This window comes from Crotalus tigris, unplaced genomic scaffold (genome assembly GCF_016545835.1).
Source record: "Crotalus tigris isolate CLP2741 ecotype Arizona unplaced genomic scaffold, ASM1654583v1 scf7180000024437.13266115, whole genome shotgun sequence".
Taxonomy (NCBI): domain Eukaryota; kingdom Metazoa; phylum Chordata; class Lepidosauria; order Squamata; family Viperidae; genus Crotalus; species Crotalus tigris.
Window position 1 is genome coordinate 2,258,795 of NW_024100606.1, and position 16,782 is coordinate 2,275,576.

A 16,782-nucleotide genomic window follows, 5' to 3' on the forward strand; every position below is an offset into this window, starting at 1 on the left:
ACAGGGAGTCTGCAGAAAGGGGGTTCGCCATGGAGGTGGCTCCAGCCTCTGGCAGCTCCGGCACATACACGGGGGCCATGGGGTATTGGGGCACATCAGCCACTCAGTCCACTCCAGCTGCTGGTCTAGGGCTCGAGGGATAGTGCTCCCAAGAGGAGTTCATTGTGGACTTGGGGAATTCCACCCAACCACTGGACTTGGGGAATTCCACCTCCCCAAGGAACCCTGGCTTGCATTTAGCGGATCCAGCCAGTCAGCAGCTGGGGAGGTCCCCTGGGTCCTTGGGGCAATGAAATCCTGGTCTCCCTAGCCTGGCAAGCGAGCTGGCAGGCCAGGCACACACACCAGCCATGAAAAGATCAGGGCGGGCCAGAGGTCCTCCCAAATACTTACAAGACTATGTACGTCAGTTCATGGGAAGGCCTAGTAGTCTGGGTTAAGTAATACAGCTCAAGAGGAGTGGGGAGCATGGCTGTAGCAAGACTGTAGTGTTGTGTATATAGAGAGATAGAGAGATAGAGATAGAGATAGATGCAACGTAATGTAATGGAGTGTTGGAGTATTTAAAATAATAAGTGTTCCTTATTATTTTAGTCAAGGGGGGAGGGGTGTTATGTCCTGGGCTGGCAGGCGCAGGCTGCAGCGATTGGCCCAGTCAGACCATGTGAATGCCCGGGACAAGAAAGGCTGCTCCCAGCCTTGCGCGCACATGCACGGCGGAAAAGATCATTTGAAACGATTGGCCAGCAAGGTATTGTGCAGGGGGGCTATAAAAGGGGGCCGCACCATTTTAAAATCTGTTCTGTTGGGGTTTGCAATAAAGGAGAACTTGTTGCTTCGTCTCGATGCCTCTTAAAATATCATCCCAACAATGAAACATGATGATGGCAGCATTATCCTTTGAGGCTATTTTCAGCAGCATGGACTGGAAGAAAGGTCAGAGTTGAGGGATAGCTGAATGGAGCAAAGTACAGGGATATCCTCAACGAACAGTGCTCACAGACCTCACAAAGAGCCGAAGGTTCATTTTCCAGCATGAGAACAATCCTAAACACACAACCAAGACAACACAGGAGTGGCTTAGAAACAACTCTGTGAATGTCCTAGAGTAGTCCAGCCAGAGCCCTCACTTGAACCCTATTAAACATCTCTGGAGGGACCTGAAAATGGCTGTCCACTGACAGTCACCATCCAACCTGACTGAGCTTGAAGAGGATTTTCAAGAAAGAATGCAGAAGATTCCCCAATCCAGTTTTTCCCTCACTTTTCTCTCCAGTGCAGCTCCCCATCCCACCCTTATTGTCCTCTTTTTTTGGTCAGGACTGAGACATGTGTGTGTGGGGGGGTGAGGGTCTCTGTGCTGGTGTTTGTCTCTGTGTGAGAAAAGTTTTTGTATATAAGAATTGTCAGGGGATATAGATGGAGATCAGCCAATCTTATAAGTGGGGCATCCTATTATGTAGGCAAGTAATTTAAATTAGTTATTAAGCTAAGTCCTTATTCATTTTTGTGCTTGCTCTTCCTTTTCTTCAAAGGTAGATTCTGGGGAGGGTTTGTGTACCAACCGCAGCCATAACAAAGTGATAAGTATGTGATAATTTCATCACCCAAAAACCACCAGCAATCATTTACTTGTTAGGACATTAGATACAAAGGTCTTGTGTTTGCCATGGCACTTATTATCATTTGCTCCTTCCTCCCCACAAATATCCCTAGTGTTTGCCAATCCCAGGTGTGATAAATGTGAAGCCAGGAGGGACTGCTTTTCAGTTTAACTAGTTCTTCTGAAAAGTCTTCCTGTGGGATTCAGGCTGATATCCTGGATTATACTCAGACACATATTGAAGGTCAAGCTGTTCTAGAAAGCATTTCAACTTATTTGGGATCATTTTTGTTGTTACTGCTTCTTTTTTCTTTTTTTCTTCTGAGTTCTATACTGCATTATGGGCAGTATAGAAGTTAAAGTCCTCTTATTCTCTTTCCTCAACTGCTTATCCCCCTTTTTTTATAGCTATAAGTAATTTGCAATAATTTGTTTTACTAGCTGGAGAATGATAGCTAGGCCTTACAATCTGATTTTCCAGTTGAAATAGATGGGGTTACTTAGTGTGACTTTGACCCAAAAAATTAATCACAAATATCTGAGTGATCTCATGAACTCAAATTATCTGTAAAAGAGGCCACTACCTATATTATTGCTATAGTTCTGGCAATTCTATGATGTCAGAAATCATGGTAAAATGATGTCACAAGCAGACAGACAGTGGCCTTCTCCTGCAGCCTGGAATGATATGAGGTTGCTTGATAACCACACACAGTCACCTCCACTATGGGCTGCCATATTGCAAGGCATCCTTTACAGGTATCAGATGACAAAGAAAGGATGTGCAGCATGGGATGTGTTGCCACATCTGCTACCCAACTTTCTTTTATTGGGATTCTTCTGGTGTGTTTTAAAAGTTTGGATGGATTCATACTTCTATGCCCAGACTCAAAAATTAATTGTAGAAGGAATACCAATTCTCACACTGATGATAATCTGCATATTCAGGAGACACTTGGTGAATTTCACTGGCCACCTATTTCAAAATCAGAGAGTAGATTAAATAAACCAAATCCTCACGAGTATTTGGATGAAAAGGGGTCTCTTAAAAATCTGATGAAAAGACCCAGAGCAAAAACAACTGAAAATGCAGAGGGGACTAAAGAGCTGGACATCCAAAATGCATTACATACAGCATTTACAGAAGCTTCTGGTGGCATCAACCTGGTGACTAAAAGCCCTCTGGAAGGATTAAAGAGCCAGAATACACTACAGAGAGATCACAGGCTTCAAAAAGAAGACTTAGCTCTTACGTTCTCAAAAATCAGGCAAGGATTATCAGAAACGTTTGGAAAACTTGCAGAACAGAAAATAAAAGCTACTTCAGATACAATGGTTCAAAAATGGTGGAAGCCTGTAGGGGGAAAAGAGCCTATGAAGATTAAGGGGAAGCCACAGGTGTCTCCCAAAGGAAAAATGACAGACAATGTAGAGGAAAACTATGAGTTGGATAACCAAAAGAAACTGGCTGCCGAAATATTTGTCGCTTCTGGTGCCATCAGCTTGAGGACTAAAAGCCCTCTAGAAAGAATAAGAAGACATCAGGAAACTGGAGAAGAAGATCATGAGCTTGGGAAAAATCCAAGGGGAGAAGATTTATTTGTTAGCTTCCTAACAAAAAGGCGACAATTTACAGAAAACGTTGGAAAACTTGCAGGAGACCAAGTAAAACCAGTTCCATATAGAATGCTTCAACAATGGTGGAAGCCTATAGGGCAAAAAGGGCCTATGGAGGTTAACAGGCAACCACAGGTGTCTCCCAAAGAACAAATAAGAGATAATATAGAGAAAAAAAATATGATATCCAAAAGAAAGTGGGTACAGAAATTTTCGTGGCTTCTGGTGCCATCAGCCTGAGGAATGAAAGCCCTGTAGAAAGATTAAGGAGACATCAGAAAATAAGAAAGGATAATTACAAGCTTGGGAAAAATCCAAGGAGAGAAGATTTATTTATTAGATTCCTAACAAAGAGGCAACAATTTGCAGAAAATGTTGGAATATTTTCAGGAGAGCAAGTAAAACCGGTTCGATATAGAATGGCTCAACAATGTTGGAAGCCTGTCAGGCGAAAAGGGCCTATGGCAGTGATGGCGAACCTTTTAGAGACCGAGTGCCCAAACTACAACCCAAAACCACTTATGCATCATCAGGTGCCAGGTGGGTGTGGCCCATTGGCTGGGTGTGCCCATTGGCTGGGCGTGGCTGCGGTGGTAACAGCAGGCTGGATGGGACTAAAAAGTCCAATCAATTCCAACTTTGCAAGATTTTTTTCCCGAGAGAAATTGAAATTGATTGATTGAACCTTTTTTTTTTTTTGCACATGGCAGTGGAGGCCTAAAGCGAAAAGGTTTTATAAAACCCAGCTGAAGGCCTAGGACTGGGGCAACGGCACGGGTGCCCACAGAGAGGGCTCTGAGTGCCGCCTCTGGCACCGTGCCATAGGTTCGCCACCACAGGGCTAGTTTATACTATTATGGAAAAGTAAAAAGTTGAAGTTCAGTGTTAATGCCTTTTCTTTTTCCCTTCTCCCCTTCACTTCTTCCTCTTTTTCCTCCCCAGTGTTCTACTATTTGCTTTTGTATTTTTGTATTTCATTCTATAATAAAATGTTGCAAGCTGTAAAAAAAAATAAAAAGAAAAAAAGAACCAGTTTAAACTTCTCCAGTGGCAGTTTCTTTGCTGAATTACTTTCCCTTTGCACTGACAAATGTATGATGAATTTATCCAAATTTACTAATATGCAGCATTACCTTGGTGGTCAGCTGGCTAGTCGGCCCTCCCTCTCCTCTCTCTTCTTCCTCCCTGCCTACCTCTTTTTACAGTATATTAAGAATGCACACACACACACCAGTCCCATGAATGTACCCCTAAGGGCAGAGGAATAAGCACAAAGCAAGAAAGGCTCACAAAAGCCCCCCAGAATAAAGAAACACTAACTCTGTTTTTTTTCTTCAAGTTGACAAAAAATAGCCTCAAGTATTCCTCAGTTGAAACAATGTTGCAACTGGAGCCTGAAAGGCTCCGACAATTGCAAAAAGCGATAACCTGTTTACCTACAAAGAAAACTTGCTAAAAGCCATAGACAGACTCAAGATAAGGGGCAAACCTAATTACATTTGTTTAAATCAACATTTTGGACTCATTGTTAGCCTTTGTGAAACAGACCAAAATATCCCAATAACAAAAGCACCCAAACCGAGCCTCTGAATTATGCAATGCTGTAAAAACTGTATAAAAATCCTTATGGTAATCCATTCAACTTGCCAGCTGACCTAGAACCCATTGGCTTCTAAGATGAACCAACTTCCTTTCTGACATGTTCATCTCCTGGCTTTTGATTTCATCAGCACTGATTGCATTCTCCTGGCTGAAGAAAATGAACCAGGGGACCTTTTCTTCCAGCAACATCTTCTTCTTCCTTGTCTCTTTTTCCTCCCTGCCTGCTAAGCTCTCATTCCATAGCTTCTTCTCCATCCCTTCTCTTTTCCTGTTGTCTTTTCTTCCCTTTCCCATCAAAACCACCTCCTTTTATATCCTGTCCTCCCTTCCCCCCTCTGTTTCTCTTCGGTTCACCTCCAGCTACGCACTGTTTTTGGAAGCATCAATCAGCCGGAGCCCTGCGGCAATCCTGGGGCTTCTGCCGAACCCCAAAGTCCTGCACTCCCAGCTGCCTCTCTTTCAGGCTTGTGTCACTTCAGCTCATTCCCCTCCCCTGCTACACTTTTCTAGGAGGGTTGTGTACCACTGCCAGGTGCCAAAGTACTATTGGTGGTACTCATACCACTGGTTGAAAAGCCCTCCTCTAGAGAGACTGCAAGACTTCAGGGAAGGGATCTGGAGCACACCTGCCATATCTGATTTTGTAGGATGAACAGATACTGCCAGGGAGAAGCAATCTCTCAATTATTCTGGTCCCTGCCATGTATGGATTTAAAGATTTAAGCATCTTGAATTACACCCAGAAGGAAGCTGGGAAACAGTACAGCTCATACAACAGAGGTGTAACATGGGCAAACCTAGAAACAATACTGCATGTGCCGCTGCTTTTTAGACCAGTTGTAGTTTCTGAGTTGCCTTCATGGGCACTTGAAGTAATCTTCAAGGACAGTCCCACGTAAAGTGCATTGCAGTGATCTAACTTTGAACAAATCCAAATTTGTCCCAAGAATTTAGTAATGAAAAATGTAAAAACATTCTCTAAGTTGCAGAATGGGATTATTCCCCCTTTAGTTTTACTTTGGTCATGTCATGTGGGGATTTCACTAGAGAATGCAATTACATTTGGAAGAGTGAGCAGTAAAAGGAAGCCAGGCTATCAAAGAACATGGTGGCCATTCTCCATCAAACCACAGCAGACAAAAGCTCAAGTAGTGCAAGATAGGAAGATGTGGAGAGACCTGGTCCATAGAATCGCCAAGAGTTGGATACGAGTGAAAGCATCATCAGCATCATCATCACCACCATCATCATCATGCTTTGTCAGTTTCTTTCTTGTACTATGTGCCAAAGAGGGAAAAAGAAAAGAAAAATACCTGATGCTGGTATGATTAAATAGGATTCTTCATTGTATAATTGATTGCTGCTGCATTTTTTCAATATTTTATCAAATGCCTGATAAGTTTCCTTAAGCCAAAGAGGCCTCTCAAAAGAAGATACTGAAGCCTAAGCATGAGGAAAGGATGTGAAAAATGATTATAAAACTTCAGTCTGACATTTTAATTTTTGTGTTGCATTATCATTTTATTTAGTAATAGTAATAGTAGTAAAGTTGGAAAGGACCTTGGAGGTCATCTAGTCCAACCCCCTGTTCAGGCAGGAAACCCTACACCATTTCGGACAAATGGCTGTCCAGTCTCTTCTTTAAAACTTCCAGTGTTGGAGCATTTACTGCTTCTGGAGGCAGGCTGTTCCACTGATTAATTGGTCTCATTGTCAGGAAGTTTCTCCTTAGTTCTAGGTTGCTTCTCTCCTTGATTAGTTTCCACCCGTTGCTTCTTGGCCTGCCTTCAAATGCTTTGGAAAATAGCTTAATTCCCTCTTCTTTATGGCAACCTTTGAAATATTGGAATACTGCTATCGTGTCCCCCCTTGTCCTTCTCTTCGTTAAACTAGACATATCCAATTCTAGCAACCGTTCCTTATATGTTTTAGCCTCCAGTCCCCTAATCATCTTTGTTGCTCTTCTCTGTACTCTTTCTAGAGTCTCAACATCTTTTTTACATCGTGGTGACCAAAACTGGATGTAGTATTCCAAGTGTGGCCTTACCAAGGCATTGAAGAGTGGTATTAATACTTCACGTGATCTTGATTCTATCCCTCTGTTAATGCAGCCTAGCACTGTGTTGGCCTTTTTGGCAGCTGCAGCACACTGCTGGCTCATATTTAGGTGATTGTCTACTAGGACTCCAAGGTCCCTCTCACAGTTACTACTATTGAGCATGGTGCCACCTATGCTGTACTTGTGCATTTGGTTTTTCTTGCCTAAATGTAGAATCTTGCTTTATATTTGTATTTGTATTTCAAATTCATAATTCTAGAACCTGGAATGAAGATTCTTTCTGAATGAATATGTAGCTAACAAATTAGAGCAAACTTAACTGTGAACTCCTAATTAGATCTCAGTTTTAGCTCTCCCTTTACTTACTGTATGATAGAGAATCCTGGAATATATTTTGTATTTCTGCTAATTAGTGTTAGTAGCCAGTAACATTAGTAGTTAGTAGCTGCAGTTAAAAAAATTCCTCCAGTATTAACATTCCTAAACTTTGCAAGTGTTATTATGTTTAATATATTATTTAATTTCGGTTTAATTATGATCTATGAAATAAATGTATGGCTTAATGTTGTATGGGAACAAGGCTTTTATCAATTCATCTGGTCGATACAACTCTGGTTTAAGTAAATTGTGTGCATCACTACTATTTCTATGGGATCATTTCAAAAGACTAGTCTTGCTTCATGCATGCTCTCTCCAAAATTAATGGAAAAGATAGTTGCAATGCACATAACCTCCACAAAACCTGTTAATTTTGATATATTTAATGTCACAAGTGATTGTAGCAAGTGGTTGTCTCTTGAAAAGGACATTCCTTGAAATAGGAATAATGATAAATAACGCAAAATACATAAAACTGTAACATCTGGTTTACATATTTGATTCAATACACCTCACACATTTAAGTCAGATTTTCCTTCAAGTTTTGTGAATCCAGCCATTGTGATTTATTCCATAAATAATTTTCTGATCATTTCAACTATGTGATAAAAATGCCTACCAAAAATGGTTCAAAACATTTCTTTTTTCTAAAGACCATAATAGTATATATTTGGGCATGTCAAATTGTCAGTCATCTCTAGAAATCACAGATGTAGGACAGGCTGAGCTCAAGACTGTTGGCTGTGACAACTGCCTTCTTCTCCCTCTGCAGAGAGAAGCCAGAGTGGTTCTGAATTACTTCTGTGCGAGCAGAAAATCAGGGTGCCTCCTGTTCTTGAAGATAACAGATTGGCTTACAGGATCCAGAAGAAATGGTGAGAGGCAGCGGAAACTGGCAAGGTCAGGAGGAACATCTGGGAAACTGCCATCTTTATCCACATTACTGTCAACATGGAGAGATTATCCTGCCTGGCTTATATGACTTTAAAACGCAATAAGTGACTTTAAAAGAGGAACCGTTAAATCCGGAGGGAGCACAAACAATGGCTATAGACATCAGTTACCAATGAAGAGATCCATCAAAGTATAATTTTTCAAAATGTGTAATTTTATGCATAATCAATCTTTCGTATATAACATAGCCCCGCTATTGTTCATTTATTCCTGCTTGCTTGCTGTATGTTCTCCATTGTATTTTAAATTGTGCTGACCAAAGAAAATGTTTCTGTAAGTTTGAACTGTGTTGTTCCAAGAGATAGAAAAGGCCTAGCTAAGAATCTGCAGCACTTTGTTCTTTTTTTCCACCCCTTTTTCTCCTTGGATTGTAAACAGTGACAGCTTTTCTTTCGCTTCCCTACCTTAGCTGCCTAGAAGTAACAAGTTAAGTTCCTGGGCTAATTGCCAGCTATTGAACTATTGTGTATTCAGGCTTAGAGATACAGAAATGTAACTGAGCTAGAATAGATAAGGAAATTCAAAGTAACCTTTTAGATGCAATGTATATCTGTTATAAAAAGCAGAACTTTTCTGATTAGGTTGTTCTCACTCTCCTCTATCTCATAGCAGCGTGTGCGTGTGACAAGAAATTGAGATGCCCAGCTTATTCCTTTGATCAAAAGAATAAACCTGTGTTCATTTCAGTTGCCTGGTATTCAGAGTCTTATTGGATTTATTGGAATTCTGAGCTAAAAACCTTACACAAGTAAAAGCCAACCTATGTCAAACATTGCAACCCAACCCTAAAGCCTATTTACTCAGAAGTAAGTCTCACTGAGTTTAATATACTCCCAAAATGACAGGATTATATTTTATTTATTTATTTAAATAAATTCATGTAACTTTCCAAGTCACACATAAGTGACTAGCAGCACTGCTACAAGCTAGACGGTGGGAGAACCTTGCAAAACGCAAAATGGCCAATACGAGAAATTGGCTTTCCTGCATAACTGCATTTGAAATGATCTGCCGCCAAAGTCATTATGAAAAAAAACATTGGTAGAGTTCGTAGAGGGCCATGCAATAGTCTGACAGTATCAATACCGGATGATGCGCGCTATGATTAACAGCCGGCATAGACGGATTGGGGCCGTAACAACAAAAATTCAGGAACACTGAGAATATTGCCGGGGCACATTAACCTCCCTTGACCTTCAAGTATATTTTGCTTTGCAAGGAGCACACCAACATATGGTCGAAACACTCCAATGAAAAATGGAGATCATAAGAATGTTGGATGACTGTATGAATACCAACAAACTGGTACACAATCTTTCATCCAAAACACTGTCTAACAAACAACCTCGATACTGCAAGGAGACGCCAGCCTGAATCTAACGGATGCGCAACACATTGACTTTGCTGCAGCCTTACAGTCTACCATCCATCATATCAAAGCCCATAATGAAATCAAGAACTCCATCAGGCAGCGTGTAACAGGGCTTCTCATTAACCACAGACAATGTCATGTCCTATCGACAGCAGAAAAAGAGGCATTGGAGGAGCTACGGAGGGACAACTCAATCATCATCCTGCCAGCTGACAAAGACAGAGCAACCATAGCTATGAAGAGGCCTGAGTATGACTCCAAGATCCATGCCTTAATGACAAGGTCTCATATCAGACCGTTGATAAAGACCCGATGACGTCACTCAAAAATCAGCTTAGCAAGGTAGCAGACAAACTTAGGAGACAAGGTAAAATCCATGAGGAAGAGCTGAAAGCAATTCGACCCAAGGACTCAGCCATGGCACGGTTTTATGGATTACCCAAAATCCACAAGGAAGGAGTCCCGTTACGACCCATTGTGTCATTTAGGGTCATCCCAACTTTCGGTCTGGCTAGATGGCTGAGTAGACAACTCCAGCACATAGTTAAGGACAATGCAACCATGATAAAGTCCTCAGAGGATTTCCTCGAAAGATTGCAACCGCTATGGGTGGAAGACGATGAAATTATGATATCTTTTGATGTGACATCTCTATTCACCTCTATCCCACAAAACATGGCGGACTCCGTGATAAGTGACTTATTACATCATAAAAAACCACGACATCAGAAGGCACCTAACACAGAAGATCTCATCCAACTGCTAAATTTGTGCCTTAAAACATACTTCACATATCAGAGCACATATACGAACAAACTAAAGGTACACTATAGGATCCCCCATCTTGGGGATCATGCAGAGTCCATTCTATAAGAATTGGAGTGCAAAGTAATGACCGACTATCGCCCTAAATTCTGGGTGAGGTATGTTGATGACACATTTGCCATTATCAAACATCAAGATAGCAGCAAGTTCTTGGAGAAGTTGAACTGGATTTACCCTGACATTCAATTCGCGGCAGAACAGGAAACCAATGGCACTCTGGCATTCCTGGATGTGCTGATCAGGCATCAACCTAACGGTGCCCTCTCCACGGTTGTCTACCGCAAAGCAACACAAACAGACCGCATCTTACATCATGGGAGTAATCACCCCATGGCACACATATGAATGCTGTTCAAAAGAATAAACACTCACTGTAGCACAGCGGCAACAAAAATTAAGGAACAGACATACCTCTACCACATATATAGATGGAATGGATACTTAAAAGACTTCATTCGACGTTATCATAGACATCAGAGACCACATTCAACCCATGATAACTTAACAACCATAACTTAAGCCACTCCTCCGTATATCAATAGCGTATCTAAAGTGACTGCATGGATACTGGCACCGCGTAATATAAATGTGGTCCATAAGCCCAGCAGGACATTGCGTGCAAGAATAATGCACCCAAAAGAACCGCTGTCCAAAGATAATAAGTCATCTGTGCAATGATTGTCACTGCAATTATATTGGAGAGACCACAAAATGCTTCCAGACTGAGTTCATGAACATAAAAAGAGTTGCCTCCTTTGACTTCATCTACTGTAGTGGATGATGGTGGTGAGGAAGAGGTGGTAAAGTCATCTTTATTCAGAAATCTGGCAACACAGCAGCAAGGTCCAGACATAGAAACCACAGTGTAATCAGTGAGCAGGCAAAAGAGCAAAATACTCAAAGTGAACAAATCACAGAGAATGTTTTGAAGAAGAAACTTGAATCTCAGGATTCAAAAAGGGAAGACCTTCTCAGACACTTGATAATTGGAGGAAGCAACTCTAGAAGGCCTACTGATGAGGCTAAAAGTTTGGATGAATTGTTGCCTGAGAAAACGTTATCTAATGAAGTGCACTGGGAATATCAGGAAGAAACCACCTCTGCTCCCCTGTTGTCTGATTTTTTCTCAACCACCGATAACCCTTTGCTTCAGGTCGATGTCTTTGAAGCTGAGGTGCAAATACTCTTGGCAAAGCTGATCATCAATTAGCCCATCAGGAACCTAATTTCCCACTTGATCCGTTTAATCCAAATGATTTGCAGAGAACTGACTATCCAGAACTCTTGTGGTATTCTCATCTCCAGAATAGGTCTTGTCATGAAATTGTACAATAAGAGAAAAAACAATCAGGAGGCATCTGCTATGTTGAAATCCTCCTTGTTGCTGGGGGAAAATGTAAAGAATATGACTACAGCAAGCTCCAGAAAAATGGAGAAACCTTCTGATGAGGTAAAAGCAACCTAGATAAATAGTCATAAGAGGTGCCCAAATAGGAGTATTGCAAGATTTGGTTATTTAGATGTGTCTCTTTTTTTTTTCCAGGAGACCAAATTGATATAAAGTAATTATGCATTCATTTCTGTAAAGACAATTGCTGTTTTTGAGAAAAAGCCTTGTTAGGTTGTTTAAGGTAATGTGCAGGTACAAAGACCACATCTCTGCCTGATTCCCATGTCTGTATACTAGGATAAGCGACATGTGTATATATGTAAGGTTCTTATGAATTGTGATCAGCATCTGGGGAGAGTGCGTATAGCACAAAGCTAAAGAAAGTGAAAATCAAGAAAAACAGAATGAGGTTCATCAGAATTAGAATTTTCAGATGTGATGATTTTAGGAAAGTTGGATTGATAAAACGGTTATTGTTTTAAAAGGGTAGATGGGCACAAATATACTTTTATTCTGGAGAAAAGAGCTTTTATATGGATTAGAAGAACTGCAAGAGTCTGCTATATTTCTTTTATAAAGTTGACAACTGGTCATTAAAGAAAATGATATACTGAACAATGGTATAATCAAATGTTTCCTGCACTAAGATGATGATGACGATTATGATTGTGGTGATGTATCATTGTCTCTGGACTGATTTATCAACTTAATTTCTCCTTTTGAATTTTGACATGCTATTCTAAAGAAGCAAAATAAATATTAGATAAAATATCTAAAGATTTTTTCAATGCTAAATTTCCTAAACAGCAAAGGAAAATGAACTTGGACAATAGTATGTAGTACATATTACCTATATTCACATAATACTAAAAAAGATTTGCTTTAATTTTTCTAATAATCCATACCCAGAATTGCATGTAGAGAGAATAATTGTCACTTGTTTACTTAATTCCTGGCTACTTTTTTTTAAAAAATTTTTAATCTTAGAGATATGATATCTCCCATGTCCTAGCGACAATAATACTTTTTCCATTTATATTGATGGAAGTACTAAATTAAGCATTTATCAGTGATTTATGAGGATTTTTGTTAATGTTTTATAAACCTATTTTTATATAATGTATGCTTTTCATTTTTACTGTAATTTTATAATTCCAAAGTGGTTTATTATGAGCATGCATTTATAAGATTGTGCCTATGGGTTTTTTTTTTCTGATACAGCTATACTTTTTTAACTCAGTGGGGATTTTTAGATTTGTGAGGCTAATAGATGATTTGGCATACAGACTTCAGAATCTTCCATCTGTCTGGTATTCAGCAGACAAGATGGATGGTGAAAAAGTTGCCAGGGAAAGTTACAAGACTTTGTCTTGCCTTGATTTCACCATGAAATGATTAGGGCCTCAGGTATGGCAAAGTATAAACCAACAATAAATCAGGATTCTAAGGTCAAGATAATAATAATAATAATTAAAACATGGTATGCTTAGTAAACTAACTTCAAGCTATGGGTTTAGATTATAGGTGTTGCTCAACTATAGATAGGGGCTAAGATATTCAAATTAAGCAAATTTTAGATTAGCTTTATCTGAGAACGAAGCTGTTATAAAATGGTCTGATACATACCGATGAATAGAAGTTGCCCTTTGTGTCATTAGTTGGGATGGAGTAGATGTTGAAATATGATAATGCCCATCTTCCACTTTATTTCACTTGGTTTAACCTTGCAGATATCAAAGCAGGGAATTTCACAATATGGGCATGGCATCAATTGGCTGTTGGCTATTTCAGTGACAACGGTGATGGTGGTTATTATTGTAATAATTTGTTTGATTGAGGTAAGCTAAAATATTTTTCTCGAAATCCTTATATCAGTTTATTAACCTACTACAGTGATGGCAAAACTTTTAGAGACTGAGTGCCCAAACTGCAACCCAACACCCACTAATTTATCGCCAGGTGCCAAGTGGGCATGGCCCACTGAGTGGGTGTGGCTGTGGTGGTCATGGCAGATTGGGTGGGTGTGGCCAAAGTGGGCATGATCACCTCAATGTTGCTTGTGGGGAGGGACGCTTGGGGGACTGGGAGGGTAGGGGGAGATCCAGGGGTTCTCTGGCAGGTGGGACGATGGGCAGGAAGCTCATCCTGCGGGGCAAGGATGAGGCAGGGTGAAGTGAGGCAAGGTGAGGCAGGGGTGCCATTGTCACAGGGCAAGGAGAGGCAGGAGCTGGGTTTCTCTTGGTTTAACCTTGCAGATATCAAAGCAGGGAATTTCACAATATGGGCATGGCATCAATTGGCTGTTGGCTGTTTCAGTGACAACGGTGATGGTGGTTATTATTGTAATAATTTGTTTGATTGACTTTTCTAAGCCTCCAGAACCTGGATCGGGCCACTGGGGGACTGCAAAATTGCCCCATGACCATAGATCTGGGCTCCGGAGCCTTGAAAAGGCCTCCAGAGCCCGGATCAGCTATGGCGGTGGTGTTAAATTGCTCTGCAGCCATAGATCCGGATGGCAGAGGCTTTTTCCAGGCCTCCGGAGCCCGAATCCATGGCCACAGGGCAATTTTGAAGCCCCTCATTGGCCTGATCCAGGCTCCATAGGCCTTTTCTAAGTGGTAACAGCAGCAAGGCAATCTATGTGGTGTGGGGTGGAACCTGCCCCACTTATTCCATAGACATGTTTGGTCGAGCCGCATTGCAGCAGCATTGTGCGCAATATGTGAGGCAACAAACAGCTGCGTCACGCCAAAAATGGTCATTTGCCACCTCCTGTTCAATGCCGCTGCCATGAGACTATGGAACAAGCCAGGCAGAGGAAGGAACCAGGTCAGGGCAGTGGAAGAAGGGCGCTCTGCATGGGCAACGGCATTGGACAGGAGGCGGCAAACGGCCGGTTTTGGCACAGTGTGGCTGTTTGCTGCCTTGAATATTGCGCCCAATGCCACTCCGACCCAACCCTTGCAGAGCACCCTTCTTCCACCACCCCAACCTGGTTCCTTACCTCCGCCCGGCTTGGGCTGCAACCTCATTGCAGTGGCATTGAGTACGATGCGCGAAGTGGCAATTGGTGACAATCATTGCAAAATGAAACCGATCATTTGCCACCTCCTGCCCAGTGCCACTGCCATGAGGCTATGGAACAAGCCGGGTGGAGGTAAGGAACTGGGTCAGGTCTCTGCGAGGGTTGGGTCAGAGCGGCGGGAGAAGGGCACTCTGAGGGTTGGGTCAGATGCACGTGGGGCTGCTGCCTGGCTTTCCATGCCATTCCGGGGCTGGGCTGGACTGGGCTGGCTGCAGAGCCTCCATGCTTCTTCTTTCCCTGTGGACATCAGGAGTGCCCACCCCACGTACCCCTTGTCCTGGGGCAGCTGCTGACATCCGGCATTCTCCAGCCTGTCGCCAGCCAGCTGGACATAAGAGCCGAGGTGGTGCAGCAGTTAGAGTGCAGTACTGCAGGCCACTTTAGCTGACTGTGTTCAGCAGGTCAGCGGTTCAAACCTCACCTGCTCAAGGTTGACTCAGCCTTCCATCCTTCCAAGGTAGATAAAATGAGGACCCAGATTGTTGGGGGCAATGTAAATATATATATATACATTGCTTACTGGTGTACACTGCTTAGAGAGTGTTTGCACTTAAAGCGGTATATAAGTCTCATAAAATAAATAAAATAAAATAAATAATACCGAGCTCAGAGCTCGGGCAGATGGAAGCCTGAGGGGAGCGATAGCTGCAGCTGCCCAGCCCTTCTGCCTGAGGACACATGTGGGAGAGGTGCTGCCCAGCTCAGTAAGCCATGGTCTGCCCGCAGAAGGAGGAGGAGAATGGAGGAGGAGAGCTGGCCGGAGACAGGTGCCAAGCTGCCCACAGGGAGAATCTGACCAGCTCCAGCCTGGAGGGGGGGAGAGTCCAAGGGAGCCCGAAGGGAGGCATCCAGGCACGACTGGCTGGCCAGCAATGAACTGGAAACCACCAGACAATGGCAGCTGCCCTGGGATGAGCGATAGGAAGAAGCGGTGAGGAGGCTCTGCACCCAGCCCAGTCCAGCTCCGGCATAGCAAGCAAGGCAGCAGGCCCATGTGCATTCCCGAGCATGAACACGTCCCCACCCTGCCAGGCAAGTGGAGCCGCTGCATCTGCGGCAGAAGAGTGCAGGTGGGCAGCCCCTCCCCACTCTCCTTCTCCCCCCTCAGAAGAGCTGCAGGGCTCAGGAGCCTCCTCTCTGCCCCCATCCCCCCCAGGGAAGAAAACCATTGTGAGACACTGTTCTGTTTTAACTTTTTTTCCTTGCCGCTTTTTGGAGTTTTCATCCTGCTTTCATGAGACGGCAGCATTTGGGAGGGGATGTAGCTGCCCCCTTCCCCCCAAGCCAACAGCTGAGCAAGATGCCTTCCTGCCTACTGTCCCACCCGCTAGAGACCCCTGGATCTCCCCCAACCCAGCCCAGACCCCACAGGCATCCCTCCCCAGAAGCAACATCAAGCTGGCCACACCCACTCTGGCCACACACTCCCAGTCTGCCATGAGCACCGTATCCACACCCATCCAGCGGGCCATATTCACCCAGTGGGCCACGCACACCCAGAAGGACATGCACACCCAGCACCTGCCGATACATAAGTGGGCTTTGGGTTGCAGTTTGGGCACTCAGTCTCTAAAAGAAGAGGGAGTCAAGCTATTCTCCAAAGTGTCTGCAGGCAGGACAAGAGGCAACAGGTGGAAACTAATCAAGGAGAGAAGCAACTTAGAACTATGGAGAAACTTCCTGACAGTTACAACAATTAACCAATGGAACAACTTGCCTCCAGAAGCGGTGAATGCTCCAACACTGGAAGTTTTAAAGAAGAAACTGGACAGAATTTGTCTGAAATGGTATAGGATTTCCTGCCTGAATAGGGGGTTGGACTAGATGACCACCAAGGTCCCTTCCAACTTTATTATTATTATTATTATTATTATTATTATTATTATTATTATTA